The 19,972-nt window shown below is 46.8% G+C and overlaps 1 protein-coding gene across 6 annotated transcripts in view; it reads left to right on the forward strand.

The window, feature by feature from the left end:
* ZHX1 (zinc fingers and homeoboxes 1) overlaps positions 1-19,972 on the forward strand; it is a 114,969-nt gene that overhangs the window by 35,202 nt on the left and 59,795 nt on the right. For 5 of the 6 annotated variants that reach the window (XR_003854913.1, XR_003854912.1, XM_029591885.1 and 2 more), the window contains exon 2: positions 2,415-2,561. The gene's annotated coding sequence lies outside the window, so the exon portion shown is untranslated. The remainder of the gene's footprint in view (positions 1-2,414; positions 2,562-19,972) is intronic. The other variant, XM_029591886.1, reaches the window with a different exon arrangement.

Below are 19,972 nucleotides of genomic sequence, written 5' to 3' on the forward strand. Positions count from 1 at the left end.
CCGACTAGAGGCTCGGGCAGTCCGGTTAGCCTGCCTACGATTTGCCCACAGACTTCGAAACAGAGCAGTCAGAGTGATGTCGGACAACGCCACCACGGTGGCATGCATCAACCGACTGTGCGGCACAAGAAGCCAACAGGTATCCTTAGAAATAGCCCCCCTGATGGCCTGGGCAGAAGCAAGTCTCCAGGACATCTCAGCCGTCCACATTGCCGGGAAGGACAACACCAATGCAGACTTCCTCAGCAGAGAAAGCCTAGATCCAGGGGAATGGCAGCTGTCCCCCACAGCCTTCCAGATGATCGTGAACCGCTGGGGGACCCCGGGCATGGACCTACTGGCAAACAGGTCCAATGCGCAAGTACCCAGGTACTTCCGTCGCAGACGAGATCCGTTATCCCACGGGATCGACACACTGGTTCAGCCGTGGCCTCGGGATCCTGCTATATGCCTTTCCTCCATGGCCCCTGCTGGGCGCCATACTACACAAGATTCAGCGGCACAGAGGCCTAGTTCTTCTAGTGGCCCCGGACTGGCCAAGAAGACCCTCGTACGCGGACATGAGAAGACTACTGGCAGGGGAGCCTCTACCCCTGCCGCCTCACAGGGACCTGCTACGACAAGGTCCCATCCTCCACGAGAATCCAGCTCAATTCTCTCTTACGGTCTGGCCATTGAGAGGGCTCGACTGAAGAAGAGGGGATACTCGGGGGCGGTAATAGATACACTCCTCCGAGCACGCAAGTTCTCCACATCACTAACGTATATAAGAATCTGGAAAGTATTTGAAGCTTGGTGCGAAACTCGCAGCACCAATCCACATGCAGCGAAAATTCCCATCATCTTGGATTTCCTGCAAGATGGACTTCAGAAGGGTCTGTCCCTCAATTCCATCAAGGTCCAGGTAGCAGCGTTATCCTGCTACAGTCCCAGGAGTGAAGGCAACAGTATTGCCACGCACCCAGACGTGTCACGCTTCCTGAAAGGAGTCAAGCACATTCGTCCGCCACTGAAGTGGCCAGTGCCCCTGTGGAACCTTAACCTAGTTTTGGAATTCCTAGCGGGATCCACCTTCAGACCCCTCCGGGGCCTGTCTCTCCGTTTACTAACCTTGAAGATGGTATTCTTACTGGCGGTATGCTCGGCACGCCGCATCTCAGAGCTACAAGCGCTGTCCTGCCGAGATCCATTTCTCAGAATCACCCCGGGGACTATCCATCTTTGCACAGTTCCCCTCCTTCTTACCCAAAGTAGTCTCACACTTCCACCTTAACCAATCCATTTCCTTACCAACTACGGAAGGATTGGAGAAGTCTGAAGATGGTCGGACACTCCGTCATCTCGACATAGGCAGGATACTGTCCAGATACCTGGAGATGTTGGAAGCAGTATGAAAGACAGACCACCTGTTCGTCCTTTACAGTGGGAAGAAAGAAGGAGAAGCAGCTTCACGGGCAACTGTTGCCCGCTGGATCAAACAAGTTATAACGGCGGCCTACGTAGAAGCGGGAAAACCACCACCTCTACGGGTCAAGGCACACTCTACCAGAGCCCAGGTAGCCTCCTGGGCTGAAACTAGAATGCTGTCACCTGCCGAGATATGTAAGGCAGCAACGTGGTCCTCCATTCATACCTTCTCCAGATTTTACCGTCTGGACGTTCAGGCCAGAGAGGACTCAGCATTCGCAAGGGCAGTCCTGCATGGACCTCGGGCAACCTCCCGCCCTGTCCGGGAGTAGCTTTTGTACATCCCACTTCTGAGTCCATCTGGCTACACGCTAGGAAATGTTGAGATTTACTTACCTGATAATCTCCTTTTCCTTAGTGTAGACAGATGGACTCAGCATCCCGCCCGGCTGCCCATATACATGGGGTTTCACCGATTCAAGGTAAGCCATGTTTTCTTATGATAGGGCATCCACCCTGCCGGGTGTCAACGCCTTCCGGTTGAGAACACTGGCGGTCTCCAGCTCTGTCAATCGGTCAGGGTAATCCTGTTTATTTAATCGATCGGTCAGTTACACATATATCCATAAAGCTTTGCAAGGAAGATTACTGAATTGCTTCACTTCCTGTGGGTGTATATGTACCCGTGCTGACGTCAGATCCGTCTCCAACTGCTAGCACGAGCACACTATACCCACTTGTTCTGAGTCCATCTGTCTACACTAAGGAAAAGGAGATTATCAGGTAAGTAATCTCAACATTTTGGAAGTTTTTGGGGGTTTTTTTTAAAGAAAATTTTAGACCTTTTTTGCTTTGGTTATTTATTTATTTTTTGCAGACCCTCAAGGCAAGTTGATGTTTACTTATAGAAGTTCCTTTTTGGTCTGCTGCTAGCACTTCTGTCATTCATGAATGATGCTTAAGGGTGGTAATTCAAATTAATTATTTATCTTTTTTTTTCCCTCTAGGTGCTAAAAGTGCAATGTTGTCAACTTCCTATATTTAGGATGTGCCATCTCTGGGATTCTGAGAAGCCCTAATAATTGAAACTGGAAAGAATACTGGGCCTGAAAAAGTGTTCAAGGACTTAATCTATGTGGACATAGGATCAGTAGGTACTTGACACCTATTTCATACTTTACCCATCCTCTCTCATCCTCATTGTAGCTCTGACAGCTATTGTATGAAAAGGAGTAGTCCAACATGAGTTGATACATACATAAATAATGTAAATGGTAACACACAAATAAGATCCTGATGTATGAAGAGATGCATCTTATTAGAAGCTTAGAGTAAATGGTAGACTTCTGATCAAAAGAAGACTCTAAACAGTCTCAAAATAAGCTAATAGTTTAACATTAGTGGAAGAGGTTTAGATACAAGATGACATTCGAAAAGTGGAAATGATATGCAAATGAGGAAAAGAGGTGCACTCACTACAAATTTTAATGAGGCAGGCAGAAAACATATTTGAAGATCACTTTAATAAAGAAATAGAAATTAATAATAGGTTTTTTTTATCATATTACAAGCAAGAAGCTTGTCATTGGGATGTAAAAGGAGTACTAAGGGAAGATAAAGCCATGGCAGATAAGCTGGTTGAATTCCTTGCATCAGGCTTCACTGTAGAGGATTCCAAAACCAAACTTAGATGACAATATAGGAAATTTAAGAATAAATTGATACATTAAACAGCAGAACACTAGAACTAGACAGCCATTACCCACAAATTCTAAAGGAACTGAAATATGAATTGAAGAGCTACTAACTATCGGGCGATACAGTAAAAGTCGCGGGAGAGCGGGCGAACGCCTGCTCTCCCAGCGCGCTCCCCCCCCCCCTCCCCCACACACACATACACCACACCTAGTGCTCCCAAGATACCTAGCTGGCTGCTGGAAATAGACCCCTTAATGGCGTGGGCAGAGGCAAACCTACAAGTGATCTCAGCCGCCCACATTGCGGGAAAAGACAACGTCACTGCGGATTACCTCAGCAGAGGAGTCTAGACCCAGGGGAATGGAGGCTGTCGACCACAGCCTTCCAGTTGATAGTAAACCGCTGGGGAACACCAGCCATGGATCTTCTGGCAACCCGGTCCAACGCCCAAGTTCAAGTTCTTCAGCTGCAGACGAGAACCACAATCCCAGGGAATAGACGCCCTCGTCCAGACTTGGCCACAGGAAGACCTGCTGAATGCATTTCCCTCATGGCCACTACTGGGCGGGATCATCCGCAAGATGGAACACCACAGGGGGCTAGTACTTCTTGTGGCCCCGGACTGGCCAAGAAGGCCATGGTATGCAGACATGCGAAGACTTCTGGCGGGGAACCCTCTGTGTCTACCACCACACAGGGACCTGCTCCAGCAAGGACCGATCCTCCACGAAGACCCACATCTATTCTCTCTTATGGTCTGGCCATTGAGAGGACTCGCCTGAAGAAGAGCGGATACTCGGGGGCAGTGAATAACACCTTACTCCAAGCACGCAAGTTTTCCACATTTCTAACCTACATACGAATATGGAGAATATTCTAAGCCTGGTGTGAGGACCGCGACATCCTCCCGCGGACAGTCAAAATCCCCATGATCCTGGAATTTCGGCAGGATGGCTTGAAGAAGGGGTTGTCTCTCAACTCCATTATGGTTCAGGTGGCTGCGCTGGCCTGCTTCAGAGCCAAAGTGGTTGGCATCACACTATCATCCCATCCAGACGTATTCCGTTTCCTGAGTGGGGTTAAACAAATCCGACCACCACTAAAGTGGCCAGTGCCCCTATGGAATCTCAATCTAGTACTAGACTTCCTGGCGGGAGCTTCTTCAGACCTACTCGCGGTCTGTCACTATGGCTCCTGACCTTGAAGACTCTCTATTCCTAGTGGCAATATGTTCAGCCTGTCGCATCTCTGAACTTCAAACACTATCCTGACGGGATCCATACAGCTCCACACTGTCCTCTCCTTCCTTCCAAAGGTGGTTTCTCATTTCCATCTAAACCAAACCATCTCGCTGCCATCTCCAGACAAGCATAAGGACTCGGAAGATTCACGTCTTCTTCGCCATCTGAATGTCGGCAGACTCCTAGTCAGATACCTGGAAAGATCGGAATCCGTACGAAAGACTGACCACCTATTCATACTTCACAGCGGGAAGAAACAAGGGGAAGTGGCTTTGTGGGCAACCATAGCCTGCTGGATCAAAGAAGTAATCAAGGCGGCCTACGTAGAGGCAGGAAAGCTTCCACCTCTGTAAGTCAAGGCCCATTCCACAAGGGCCCAGGCAGTGTCCTGGGCAGAAACCAAGATGCTGTCACCCGCCGAGATCTATCGGACGGTGATGTGGTCCTCCATTCACACCTTCTCGAGGTTCTACCGCCTGGATGTGCAGGCCTGGGAGGACACCGCATTCGCAAGGCCTTTTTGGCCTAGTTTGGAAAACTTTCCATTTTTCTCGTATCATGATTTTTTCGCTTGGGTTCCACGCCGGGTCCTTCTGTTCTTCTCGTAGTGTTCCTAGTCATGGTTTTCGTTGTTTATCGGTAAGTTTCCTTTTGCAGTCTACTTTCCCCCCAGCAGCAGTGCTTTGGTGCCCACTGGCCTTTGACGCCCACCGCCATTGATTTTGATCTTCCCATTTATTTCGTCCCGTCATGACTGCATCTGGTTTCAGGCGATGCTCTTAGTGCCCAGGACCATGTGGACCCCCATGATGTACGTGTCCTCTCCCTGGGCATCGGATGATGTCCAGGGTTGCCACAAATGTGGAGAGATGGCCTCGAAGGGACTTCATCTTCTGCTTAATAAGATGGAACAACTGTTTGGGCCAGAGGAGACTGAGCTATCGACATTTGTGGGACCCTCTGTGCCATTGGCTGATAGGGATGCTGGAGTCCGGCCACCATCGAGCTCCTTCAGACCTAGGACACCAAGTTCCTCGTCATCGGCCTTAGCACTGGGGAAAAGCATCTAGCGAAACCGAAAAAGCATCGCATTGGTCTCCGTCTATGCATGGTGCCAAGCATGGTGATGCACCAGCTCATGCTGTGATGCCCCCAAAACGACCCCGCGGCAAGTAACGCTAGGCCTCCATCAGTGCCAGGGGTCTGTGTCTGTCTCCATTGGTCTTGATGCCAGTGACCAGTCCTCCTTGCGGTTCCGAAGAGGATCTGGCTGCCTCTTCTTCCTCCCATTTGGTATTGGCATCAGCAATGTTTGAGGAGGAGCTTGAGCAGAATGTTCAACTAGCAGTTGAGCAGGCGATGTAGTGCATTGGTCCCTTGTCACTGACGGTACCGGAGCTCCGCTTTGGAGCTGATGATGGGGGACGCTCCTTGCTCTCATTGATGTGTTACCAACCCAGCTGTCATCGGCTCCCAGGCCAGCAACTGTGTATGTCAGGGCACTGTAGCCTCTCCCTGTTGATATGCTGGTCGTTGCTGGTTCCTCAGAGGAGGAAGCTCCTCTTAGGCTGGTTGAGATGCCGAGGCCTGCAGCCCCGCTTCCTGTCCAGCTCCGATAGTGCCTGCACTTCTGGAGAAAGGCCGAGCACCTAGGGCCCCATTCCCTGCTGCTTTCAGTGAGGATAACACCATGGAATCCTCCTCCGATGGCTCTGAGGGTCTCTCCTCAGAACCACCTTCTGTAAGAGCAAAGGAAGTCTCCACCTGAGGATTTAACCTTTGCAGGATTTGTGAGGGAGATGGTGCAGGCCAACTCATTTCAGTTATTGGCATTGGGAAGCCAGGCATAAAATGCTTAAAATCCTCCAGTTCATGGAGCCTCCTAAGGAAATTGTGGCAGTCCCAGTACATGATATTTTTAAGGAGTTACTGCTTAGGATATGGGAACACCCCCTCACAATGCCTCCTGTGAATAAGAAGGCTGATGGGGTTTACCTAGTCCAGAAGCTTCCTAGGTTTGATAAGCAACAGCTTCCTCACCAGTCTACGGTGATTGAATCCGCGCTCAAGAGCCATGTAGTCTCTGACCCATTCCTTGATGCCCCAGGGGAAGGATCATAGAGGTTTTTCAGGGAGCCATGCTCATTTCCTGCATAGCTTCTTACCAGCTCTACATGAGCCAGTACTCATGGGATATCTTGAAGTAGGTGCAGGAAGTGGCTGAGCAGCTGCCTCAGCAGCAGCAGGACACCCTTATGTCGGGAGGCTGGAGGAGAAGGACATACACTAATTACCTGAAAAAAAGCTGTCCTGCACCCAGGGGTAAGCATTTGCCCCGATGGCTTGCAAATACAATCACAGCTGATTTCATTCGTGCTGGAGGGGCGTGGCCTAGACCAGATCCGGAAGTGAAGTGACTGCATTTTACCATTGCTGCTCCGGTATTCTCTGGAGGCTGCAGGAGAAGGACATACACTAATTACCTGAAAAAAAGCTGTCCTGCACCCGGGGGTAAGCATTTGCCCCGACGGCTTGCAAATACAATCACAGCTGATTTCCTTCGCGCTGGAGGGGCGTGGCCTAGACCAGATCCGGAAGTGAAGTGACTGCATTTAACCATTGCTGCTCCGGTATTCTCTGGAGGAGAAGGACATACACTAATTACCTGAGAAAAAGCTGTCCTGCACCCGGGGGTAAGCATTTGCCCCGACGGCTTGCAAATACAATCACAGCTGATTTCCTTCACGCTGGAGAGGCGTGGCCTAGACCAGATCCGGAAGTGAAGTGACTGCATTTAACCATCATAGTTGTGGCGCGCAGTCGACGCTGGCGCGCCGCTTAAGCCGCACGCGCTCAAGGGGCACGCGGTTAAGCAGGGCTTTGCCAGGATTTTGTCGGATTTTGTCCTAACTTTTCTTATTTCTTCAATTTATTATACTTGAAATTACAATGGACTAAGAAACAACACATCCAGGTAGGTTAGATTATTTCTGACTCTATCTGGCCTCTCAAAGTGGAATCTCTGAGTAATAGTATATACAATTACCATCTATACTTCTCTTGGCTCTTATTACTTTAGATTATTTTTTTCCTTAAAATGCCACACACTAAAAGAAAGGCCAGGATACGGCCTTCCAGTGAGGTGGCAATCTCAGATATAGGCCAAAAGACAGTATTAGAATGGCTTGATCCACAGAAAACCCCACAGGTGTTAGTCGCTGGGGGAAATGCACAGGAACGAAGTGCTTCCTCCCTGACTACTGATATATCTTTGAGCCCTGGGGAGCCGGCTCCTCCATCACCGCCCGGAAGAGAAGGGGATATTTCCCCGATTAACCCGAGTGGTATCTCAGAGGGATCATTAAAACCAATGGATACCAGAAAAGAACTTGGTAATGGAAAAGCTAAAGTGAATCTGGACTTAAATGAGTTGAAACAGCAAATAAGTTTGGAATCTCTGGAAAATCCTACTTTAGAGCCAATTGAAACTAGTACTCCAGGTAAAGTGGAATCTGTTAGAAGCAAAATGGATAATAATATAGATGTAATAATTAAAGCAAATAAGGTGTGGTCAAAACCGGTAAATAGAAACATATAGAAACATAGAAGTGACGGCAGAAGAAGACCAACGGCCCATCCAGTCTGCCCAGCAAGCTACGCAGTTTATCCATTTTTTTCCCCCCTTTTTTCTCCCTCCCACCCGTCTCTATTGGCTTCCAGCACCCTCCGGCCCCAATTCCCTTCCACCCCTCCACCAATGCAGAGAGCAGCGCCATCCTAGTGAACATCCAGCTCAATCAGGGTAAGCAACCGCCGCAACCAGCAGGCCACACCCCTGCCCCTTACCCACCCCTGTTTTGTTTGCTTGCTTGTTTGTTTTTTTTATTTTTTGAGATGGCAGCCCTCCATCCTTCCGCTCCGTGAAGGTGGAACACCAACCACTGGCCACTGGCATCCCACTCCGTGAATGCCTCAGTGGCTACTGCCGCTCCGTGCAGTGTTTTGCTGCCTGAAGGTGGAACACCAACTACTGGCCACTGGCATCCCACTCCGTGAATGCCTCAGTGGCTACTGCCGCTTCGTGCAGTGTTTGCTGCCTCCTCTCTATTTATGCCCACTAGACTTGATGGATCCACAGTGTTTATCCCACGCCCCTTTGAAGTCCTTCACAGTTTTAGACTTCACCACTTCCTCCGGAAGGGCATTCCAGGCATCCATCACCCTTTCCGTGAAGAAATACTTCCTGACATTGGTTCTTAGTCTTCCTCCCCGGAGCCTCAGCTCGTGACCTCTGGTTCTGCTGATTTTTTTCCTACGGAAAAGGTTTGTCGTTGTCTTTGGATCATTAAAGTTTTTCAAGTATCTGAAAGTCTGAATCATATCACCCCTGCTCCTCCTTTCCTCCAGAGTGTACATATTTAGATTCTTCAATCTCTCCTCGTACGTCATCCGATGAAGATCCTCCACCTTCCTGGTCGCCCTTCTCTGTACCGCTTCCATCTTGTCTTTGTCTCTTTGTAGATACGGTCTCCAGAACTGAACACAGTACTCCAGGTGAGGCCTCACCAAGGACCTGTACAAGGGGATAATCACTTCCCTTTTCTTACTCGATATTCCTCTCTCTATGCAGCCCAGCATTCTTCTGGCTTTCTATCGCCTTGTCGCATTGTTTCGCAGACTTCATATCATTAGACACTATCACCCCAAGGTCCCTCTCCTGCTCCGTGCACATCAGCCTTCCCCCCCCCCATCAAATACAGTTCATTCGGATTTCCACTCCCCATATGCATGACTTTGCACTTCTTGGCATTGAATCTCAGCTGCCATATCTTCGACCACTCTTCCAGTTTCCTTAAATCCCGTCTCATTCTCTCCACTCCTTCTGGCGTGTCCACTCTGTTGCAGATCTTAGTGTCATCCGCAAAAAGACAAACCTTACCTTCTATCCCATCCGCAATGTCGCTCACAAAGATATTGAACAGGACCGGTCCCAACACCGATCCTTGCGGTACACCACTTAAAACCGCTCTCTCTTCAGAGAAAGTACCATTTACCATCACACATTGTCTTCTGTCCGTCAACCAATTTGCAATCCAGGTCACCACCTCGGCACTCACTCCTAAGCTTCTCGTTTTATTCACCAGTCTCCTGTGCGGAACTGTATCAAAAGCTTTGCTGAAATCCAAGTAGATGTCGAGTGCTCTTCCTTGATCCAATTCCTTGGTTACCCAGTCAAAAAAGTCAATCAGATTTGTCTAACAGGATCTTCCCCTGGTGAATCCATGTTGCCTCTGGTCCATCAATTCTCCGAACTGTAGATATTTCACTATTCTCTCTTTCAGCAGTGACTCCATTACTTTTCCCACCACTGAAGTGAGGCTAACCGGTCTGTAGTTACCAGCCTCCTCTCTGTTCCCACTCTTGTGAAGCGGGACCACCACCGCTCTTCTCCAATCTCTCGGTACCACTCCCGTTTCTAGGGATCTATTGAACAGGTCACACAGCGCACCCGCCAGAACATCTCTGAGCTCCCTCAGAATCCTTGGATGAATCCCATCAGGCCCCATAGCTTTGTCCACTTTCAGATTCTTTAGCTCTTCCCATACATTTTCTACTGTAAAAGGATTTTCATCTATTCCACTTCCCTCCAGTTTCTTGTTGTGTAGAGATGGTCCTTCACCAGGGTCTTCTTTAGTGAACACAGAACTGAAGTATTCGTTTAATATTTCTGCCATATCTTCGTCTCTCTCCACACATTGATCATTACCACCTTTTAATTTCACAATACCACTATGGACTTTTCTCTTTTCGCTGATGTATCTGAAAAAATGTTTTGTCACCATTTTTATCTCCCTGGCAATCCTCTCTTCCGCTTGACTTTTGCCAACTTGATTAATTTCTTTGTCTCCCTCAGTTGAATCAGATATTCTTCTTTGTGTTCCTCCCTTTGGGATCTTTATATTTCTTGAATGCTGTTCTTTTAGCTTTAATTTTGTCAGCTACCTCCTTTGAGAACCAGATAGGTTTCAATTTTCTTTTGCTTTTCTTTACATTTCTAAAATATAGAGTAGTTGCCTTGGTGATTGCTCCTTTTAGATTGGTCCACTGCTGCTCCACATCTCTCTCATTCTCCCATCCTTTTAGTTCTTCCTTCAGGTACTTCCCCATTTCCTCAAAGTCTGTGTTTTTGAATTGTAAAACTCGGGTCTTTGTGGTTCTTTTCCCTATTCTTTTAGTGATATTAAACCATACCGTTTGATGATCACTGGTGCTGAGGTGGGTGCCCACCTGGACATCGGAGACATTATCTCCATTAGTGAGCACTAAGTCAAGTATAGTTCCTTCTCTCGTGGGTTCCAATACCATTTGTTTAAACAAAGATACTTGCATGGCATCCACTATCGCTCTACTATTTTAGTTTCTGCAGATGGGATTTTCCAGTCTACATCTGGCATATTAAAGTCACCAACGATCACCACTTCTCCCTTCTTGCCTATCTCATGGATGTCTTCAACCAGATCTCTGTCCAGCTCTTCCTTTTGGTTTGGAGGCCTGTAAACCACTCCAATATAAATGGATGCTCCGTCATCTTTTTTTTAGGTCGACCCATAGTGCTTCTTCCTTGCCCCAACTTCCTTGCAGCTCAGATGCTTGGATGTTGTTTCTTACATAAAGAGGCACACCTCCCCCTTTTCTATCCTCTCTGTCCTTCCTTAACAAGTTATAGCCTGGTATTGTTGTATCCCAATCATGAGATTCTGTGAACCATGTCTCTGTGATAGCAACAATGTCCAATTCTGCCTCAATCATTAGGGCCTGCAGATCTGGGATTTTATTTCCCAAACTATGAGCATTTGTGATCATAGCCTTCCAGGTACTCTCTTTAAGGTTATTGCTTTTCCTGGATGCCTTATGAGACTTTATTTAAGATTTGTTATTCACTTCACTCTTTCCTTTTGCAGTTGTGCCACTGTTGACAGAGTTATCCATCTCAATTAGATTTTTCTTTTGTTTATGGATCTTGAAATTCTGCATGCATTGTGTTTGTTTTCTCTTTTCTGGTAACACTTCAATGTTTTTCTCAAGACATACATGGAAAAGTTAGATACTTCAATAAGTAAGTTAACGGATGTGGTATTGAAGACTACTAATTCTTTGAATATGAATATAAATGAATTGGGAAAACAAAAAGAAGATATAAATAAGATAGATAAGCGTGTTCTCCAGATTGAAAAGATTCAAAGTCACCAGATTGTAAAAGAGGAAGAAACAAATAGGAGAATAGAAAATTTGGAAAATACTATAAGATCATTAAATTTAAGAATTAATAATTTTCCAATTATTAAAAAAAATGAACCCTATTGAATTATTTAGAAATTATGTATCCCAAGTCTTGAAAATTCCCGAGAAGTGTATGCCAGTGGTAGTTAAGGCTTACTATTTAAGTGGAAAGAAAAAAAGGTTGGAATTAGAACTTGAAAGAAAGGGTAAGGATGATAAGGAACATGAAGCAAATTCCATAGACTTATCAGATTTGTTACAAAAATCGCAAGATGAAATTGAAATAAAAGTAAGAGAAACCCTATTAATACAATTTGCTTTTTCTACAGATAGAGACAACATACTTAGATCCTTTTTTAGAAATAGATCTACTACTTTTTATGGACAAAAAGTTTGGGTTTTCCTGGATCTCATTAAGGACACCCAGATTCGGAGAAAGAACTTCTTACAATATAGGAAAGCAGTAACAGATAAGGGAGGGATTTTTATTTTAAAATACCCATGTAAATGCTCCATTACACTATATGGTAATAACTATATATTTTGGGATCCTAAGGGTTTGAAAGATCTTCTTGAGACTAATGAACGGCAAGTAGGAAATGAAAAATAGGTCAAGAAATATTGTATATCTTTTCTGATAAATTTATTTTTCCCCTAATATCGTTCATACGATTCAGATTCCACTTATATTACCTTGTTTAAAATGTCAGTATGGGGAAACTAATATGATTTACTGATATGATAATACCTGTATATTGATATATGTATTCGAAGGCTGACATTATTTTTATTGCAGTGTAAATTGTTTACTGTAATTAAAGTATGTAAACAATAAATAAAGAATTGAAAAAAAAAGGACACCCTTATGTCACTGGTGGACAAGAAGGGCCTGGAGTGCGTGAAACATGAGCTCCAAATGACCTACGATGTTTTTGAGACAGCATTGAGGGTCCCTGCAGAGGATGGCTTGACTTAAGAGATTCTCCCCAGTACATGGCACATCAGTGAGCCTTTCACGTACCTCTGGTTGGAGATTAGAGGCTTGCAGTGGGGATGAGGAATGCAATGGCCCAGTTCCGGGATCACCATAATATTCTCCAACAACTCTCCGCCAGGACATAACGTCCTTCGCTCAGAGGTCTGCGAGATTAGGGCAGAAGTCTTTCTTTTGCCAGAGGAAGTACTATCCTTTGCCCCCTCACTCCTATCAGCAGCAGCAGGGCTTTTGTGGCTGTTCTAGGCAGCAGAGAACCCCTAAGGCTCAGTTGGCACCTCTGTCAACTCCAGGGATGTAGTCTAATTACCCGTACACAGGGTGATGGATCCACTGGTTGGGGCCAGGCTGTGGTTCTTTGTGAACCAGTGTCCTAATAAAACCTCAGACCAATGGGTTCTTTCCATCATCTGTCAAGGGTACTGATTAAACTTGTTGGGTGTTCCGCCAAATTGCCCTCCAAGCCCATTTTGGGGGCTGGCAGCACATCAGAAGGTACTACTAATAGAGCTCTCCTCCCTCTTAATGGCCAGGGCAAAGAGGGCAAGGATTTTACTCCAGGTACTTCCTGATTCCAAAGAAAATAGGAGGACTCTGACTCATCTTAAACCTAAGGGCCTTGAATAGATTTATCAAAAAAGAAAAGCTTAAGATGGTTCACCTAGTCACCTTGATCCCCCTTTTACAAAAAGGGGACTGGTTATGCTCCCTTGATCTGAAGGACGCGTACACACACATTGAGATCTTCCCAGGTCACCGGAAGCCTCTCCCATTAGTGGTGGGAAAATCACTTCCCGTATCGAGTGTTGCTGTTCGGGCTAGCATCAGCCCCATGAGTCTTCACAAAATGCCTGGCCAAGGTGGTGGTGCACCTCCGCAGGCTGTGGGTGCATGTTTTCCCTTATGTGGACAATTGGCTGATCAAGAACACATCTCAGACAGAGGCCATCAGGTCCATGCGCTTGACTGTCTGGGTGTTGGAGTCACTAGACTTCGTCACCAACTACCCAAAATCCCATCTCAGCCCGTTACTTCAATTGGACTTCATAGGAGCATTGCTAGACATGGCTCTGGCCAAAGCTTTCCTGCTTCATCAAAGGGCCGACACGTTGATAACCATCGTGACAGAGATTCTGCAGAGCCAGCAGGTGTCAGCATGGCACATGTCGAGGTTGGGCCATATGGCCGCAACCATCCATGTCACTCGCTTGGCCCGATGAAACTTGAGGTCACAGTGGTGTCAGGCCATGCAGAACCCCCAGGATCTCATCTGATTCTCCTCGCCCCTATAGAACTCTTTGTCCTGCTGGTAAATATTTTCAAATCTGAAACAGGGGATCTATTTCCGAACTCCTACCAAAATTGTCCTAACAATGGATGCATACATCTTGGCTGGGGAGCTCATGTAGATGGACTCGGCACCCAGGCTGTTTGGTCTGCCCAGGAAAACTGTTGTCAATTCAATTTCCTGGAGCTCCGGGTGATCAGGTATGCGCTGTGGGCTTTCAGAGATCGGCTGTCCAACAAAGTTGTCCTGATCCAAACCGACAACCAGGTGGCGATGTGGTATGTCAAAAGCAGAGAGGTACAGGCTCACACCTCCTGTGTCAGAAATTGGTTCAGATCTGGTCATGGGCCCTGACCCACCAGATGGTGCTCAGGGCCATTTAGCTGGCTGGGATGGAGAATGTGTTAGCGGGTAGACTTGAGTCATGCCTTCAGACCCCACCAGTGGTCCCTGGAACAGGGGGTTGCAAATCGTATATTTCACGCCTCAGGGAGCCCGGACGTGGATCTCTGTGTCCTCTTGTGTTCTGGCTCAGCTCCCCCAGAGGGGAGGAGTTAGCAACCTGTTATGCTGTACTCCTCAAGAAGGGAGGAGTTAGCAATCTGTTAAGGATCTGATGCCAGATGGGCGGAGACATCAGATAGGAGTTAGCGCTCACCCCGCCAGGAGGGCGGAGTTAGCAATCTGTTATGGTTCTTGCTAGAGGGTTAGCAATCTGTTTGGAATCTGCCAAGGAGTTAGCAATCTGCTAGCACTCACCCCGCCAGGAGGACGGAGTGAGCGATCTGGAATCGATCAACTTCCGCAGAGAGAGGAGCAATGGTCTGATGTGGTTTGGTTCCCACAGAGTGGCAGATGAATACTGTTCTATTAGTGTAAGGAGTAACAGAAGAAATAGTGAATCCCTGGGCCGATGGCAGATGACAGTGCCCTCAAGTGGAGATCCTGAGAGGGACCACCGGCTAGGCTGGAGTATTGACAAACGCAGATAGTTCTTTATTAGACTGGAAGTAGAACCACCAGAGGTGGCAGTAGTGAGTTGATGTGCCCGGCAGGGCTGAAGTCCCTCTGATACTGGAACTACGATCTCTGAGTTGCTGAGCTGTAAGAAGAGACTATAGGTAGTGAGTAGACTGGGTATGCTGGGCATAACCCAGTGGTAGATGATACACTCACAGTTGTAGATATCTGTAATGTCTTCTTATACAGCAGAGAGTCTTCAGTATTCAGGAACAGGAGCCGCAGGCGAGTACTGGTTCCTGTAGGCAGTCTGAAATAGAACTCACAATAACTGTGTATGGGATGGCTTCTGGAATAGAAGAGAAGCTAGGAGAGCTTTAGGAACATAGGCCCTCTGGAGCGAGTACCGGTTACTGTCAGTAATAGGACTTACTGTGTTCATGTCTGCGATCGACTTTAGGCAATAGGAGTCTTCTGAGTCTTCGGGAACATAGGCCCTCGAGGAGCGAATACCGAATCCCGTTCAATAATCTGAAATCAAGAAGAGAGAGAGCGGAGCCCCCGAGGAGTGGGTACTCCTGGTAAGTTTGAAAAGGTTGATCAGTGGAGAAAGGTTTCCCCTTAGCTGACTCGGATCGATGTTGCAAGTAGCGTGGACTGCCGAAGCAAGTCCCGTTGGAGTTCCTTGCTAACTCGTTTGAGGTTAGCAAACAAAGTCCTTTTAAATTGAAAATGGATGATGTCATTACGGGGGGACGCCCCTGAGGTTCGCACCCTTGCTGGTACAAAGTCTGGAGCGCGCACCCTTATGTCATCAGGAACATGGCGGATACGTAGCTTCAAGCCAGCCCAGGGATTCCGGGACGAAGAGGCAGGGAGAAGCCACGGCAGCATCTGTCAGTCAGAGCCGAAGGGAGTCGCCACAAAGGTAGAGAGGGTGGAGCGAGGGCGAGAATAGGCACGAACGCAACACCTTGCAGTAGAAAGGTGCCTTGGTTCTGCCCACTGTACAGGACAGACAGCAAACCAGCTTTAGACACCCTTGCCTGACATTGGGGCCAAGGTCTTCAGTATGCATATCCTCCTATTTCGTTGGTAACGAAGACTCTCTTGAAGCTTCGTAAGGACAAGGGAACGATGATCCTCATAGCCCCTTATTGGCCAAGACAGGTCTGGTTTCCACTCCTATGGGAGTTGTCTATCTGGAGACCAATCAGTCTGGGGACTTACCCAGATCTCATCACACAAGTTCGAAGCAGGTTGAGTGTCTTGGTTTCTAGTGACTTCTAGAAAGGCTTCCCTTAGAAAATCCTATGGACTGAAGTGGAAGAGGTTTTCTGTGTGGTGTGAGCAGAAGGCCCTAGATCTGTTCTGCTGCCCCCCACAAAAACTGCTTGATTACCTTCTAAACCTATCGGAAGCTGGCTTGAAAACCAACTCCATAAGAGTTCATTTGAGTGCAATTGTCGCATATCACCATGGTGTAGATGGTACGCCCATTTCTGTACAGCATATAGTTGTATGTTTCATGCAGGGCCTCCTGCTGTGTCTTGGGTCCTCAGTGTAGTGTTAGCTGAAGAAAGCTCCTTTTGAGCTGCTGTGCACCTGTGAACTGAAGTGCCTGACCTGGAAGGTCATATGTTTGGCAGTCACCTCAGTGTGCAGGGTCAGCGCGCTCCAGGCCTTAGTGACTTATCCACCTTACACAAAGTTTTATCATGACAGAGAGGTCTTGGTGGTGACAGACTTTCATCTTAACCATTGTCCTGCCAACATTCTTTTCCAGGCCCCATTCGCATCAAGGTGAATGAGTCCTGCATAGTCTGGACTATAAGCATATAGAAACATAGAAATGACGGCGGAAGAAGACCAAACGGCCCATCCAGTCTACCCAGCAAGCTTCACACTTTTTTTTTTCTTCTCATACTTATCTGTTTCTCTTGGCTCTTAGTAACTTTTTGGTTCTATTTCCCTTTCACCCCCACCATTAATGTAGAGAGCAGTGTTGGAACTGCATCTAAGTGAAATATCTAGCTTAATTAGTTAGGGGTAGTAACCGCCGCAATAAGCAAGCTACACCCATGCTTATTTGTTTACCCAGACTATGTAATTCAGTCCTTGTTGGTTGTTGTCTGTATATAGATCCAGTTTTCTTCATTCCCCCTGCCGTTGAAGCAGAGAGCTATGCTGGATATGCGTGAAGTATCGGTCTTCCTCCCCTGCCGTTGAAGCAGAGAGCTATGCTGGATATGCGTGAAGTATCGGTCTTCCTCCCCTGCCGTTGAAGCAGAGAGCTATGCTGGATATGCGTGAAGTATCGGTCTTTCTCCCCTGCCGTTGAAGCAGAGAGCTATGCTGGATATGCATTGAAAATGAAGTATCAGGCTTATTTGGTTTGGGGTAGTAACTGCCATAACAAGCAAGCTACTTCCTGCTTTTTTGTGAATGCAAATCCTTTTTTCCACATTTCCTCTTGCCGTTGAAGCTTAGAGCAATATTGGAGTCTCATTAACCGTGTGTATGTTTATTGAATAAGGGTATTATCTCCAGGTAGTAGCCGTCATTCCCGCGAGCCACCCACTCTTCATTCACATCTTCTAGACTTTATGGATCCACAGTGTTTATCCCACGCCCCTTTGAAGTCCTTCACAGTTCTGGTCTTCACCACTTCCTCCGGAAGGGCATTCCAGGCATCCACCACCCTCTCCGTGAAGAAATACTTCCTGACATTGGTTCTGAGTCTTCCTTCCTGGAGCTTCAAATCGTGACCTCTGGTTCTGTTGATTTTTTTTCTGACGGAAAAGTTTTGTCGGTGTCTTTGGATCATTAAAACCTTTCAAGTATCTGAAAGTCTGTATCATATCACCTCTGCTCCTCCTTTCCTCCAGGAAATACATATTTAGATTCTTCAGTCTCTCCTCATAAGTCATTTGATGAAGACCCTACACCTTTTTGGTCGCCCTTCTCTGGACCGCCTCCATCTTGTCTCTATGTGCATGCGATGCAAAGAGCTCCTGGCTCTCAGAGAACGAGTCCTATCTCTGGAGGCAAGAGTGGCAGACCTGGAGGAGCTGAGGCAGACAGAGAGGTATATAGATGAGACCTTCAGGGACATAGTAGTCAAGTCCCAACTTCAGACTGGCAGCCCTGGTGCTGCCTTGGAGGAAGAAGGTCTCATGATGGGAGAGCACCAACCAGGGGCAGCAGGAAAGGATCCTGTAGCAAGGACCTGCTCTCCAGGTGATGCATTGTCCTTTCGCACTGAGGATATCTCCCCAAGGCCTACTGCCCAGGAGGGAAGGGTTAGGTCAGCCGTCATAGTTGGTGATTCGATTATTAGGAATGTAGATAGCTGGGTGGCTGGTGGGCGTGAGGATCGCCTGGTAACATGCCTACCTGGTGTGAAGGTGGCGAACCTCACGCGTCACCTGGTTAGGATTTTAGACCGTGCTGGGGAGGAGCCGGCTGTCGTGGTACATGTGGGCCCCAACGACATAGGAAAATGTGGGAGGGAGGTTCTGGAAGCCAAATTTAGGCTCTTAGGTAGAAAGCTTAAATCCAGAACCTCCAGGGTAGCCTTCTCTGAAATGCTCCCTGTTCCAAGCGCAGGTCACCAGAGGCAGGCAGAGCTCTGGAGTCTCAATGCGTGGATGAGACGATGGTGCAAGGAAGAGGGATTCAGTTTTGTTAGGAACTGGGGAACCTTTTGGGGAAGGGGGAGTCTCTTCCGAAGGGTGGAACCAGACTGCTGGCGCTAACCTTTAAAAAGGAGATAGAGCAGCTTTTAAACAAGAACAAAGGGGAAAGCCGACAGTCGCTCAGCAGCGCATGGTTCAGAGAGAGGTATCTTTAAAGGATACTAATGATGCATTAGAATTAGGGCATCCCGACAGTGAGGTTCCAATAATTAGAAAAGCAGCCCAAGTGCCTGTAACTAAAAACTCACCTGAGCTAAAAAAAATTCAAAGTTATCCCTATTAATTAAAAAGCAGAATGAAAATACAAACAAAAAACAAACTTTGAAATGTTTGTATGCCAATGCCAGAAGTCTAAGAAGTAAGATGGGAGAATGAGAATGTATAGCAGTGAATGATGGCATAGACTTAAGTGGCATCTCAGAGACATGGTGGAAAGAGGATAACCAATGGGACAGTGCTATACCGGGGTACAAATTATATCGCAATGACAGAGAGGAGCACTCGGGAGGAGGTGTGGCGCTTTATGTCCGGGATGGCATAGAGTCCAACAGGATAAACATCCTGCATGAGACTAAATACAAAATTGAATCTTTATGGGTAGAAATCCCTTGTTTTTCGGGGAAGACTATAGTGATAGGGGTATACTACCGTCCACCTGGTCAAGATGGTGAGACGGACAGTGAAATGCTAAGAGAAATTAGGGAAGCTAAACAAATTGGTAGTGCAGTAATAATGGGAGACTTCAATTACCCCAATATTGACTGGGTAAATGTATCATCGGGTCACGCTAGAGAGATAACGTTCCTGGATGGAATAAATGGTGGCTTTATGGAGCAATTGGTTCAGGAACCAACGAGAGAGGGAGCAATTTTAGATCTAATTCTCAGTGGGGCACAGGACTTGGTGAGAGAGGTAACGGTGGTGGGGCCGCTTGGCAATAGTGATCATAATATGATTAAATTTGATTTAATGACTGGAAGAGGAACAGTGTGCAAATCCACAGGTCTCGTGCTAAACTTTCAAAAGGGAAACTTTGAAAAAATGAGAAAAATTGTTAGAAAAAAACTGAAAGGAGCAGCTACAAAAGTAAAAAATGTCCAAGAGGCGTGGTCATTGTTAAAAAATACCATTCTAGAAGCACAGTCCAGATGTATTCCACACATTAAGAAAGGTGGAAAGAAGACAAAATGATTACTGGCTTGGTTAAAAGGGGAGGTGAAAAAGCTATTTTAGCCAAAAGATCTTCATTCAAAAATTGGAAGAAGGATCCAACAGAAGAAAATAGGATAAAGCATAAACATTGGCACGTTAAATGTAAAACATTGATAAGACGGGCTAAGAGAGAATTTGAAAAGAAGTTGGCTGTAGACCCAAAAACTCACAGTAAAAACTTTTTAAAATATAT

This window comes from Rhinatrema bivittatum, chromosome 2 (assembly GCF_901001135.1).
Source record: "Rhinatrema bivittatum chromosome 2, aRhiBiv1.1, whole genome shotgun sequence".
Classification (NCBI taxonomy): domain Eukaryota; kingdom Metazoa; phylum Chordata; class Amphibia; order Gymnophiona; family Rhinatrematidae; genus Rhinatrema; species Rhinatrema bivittatum.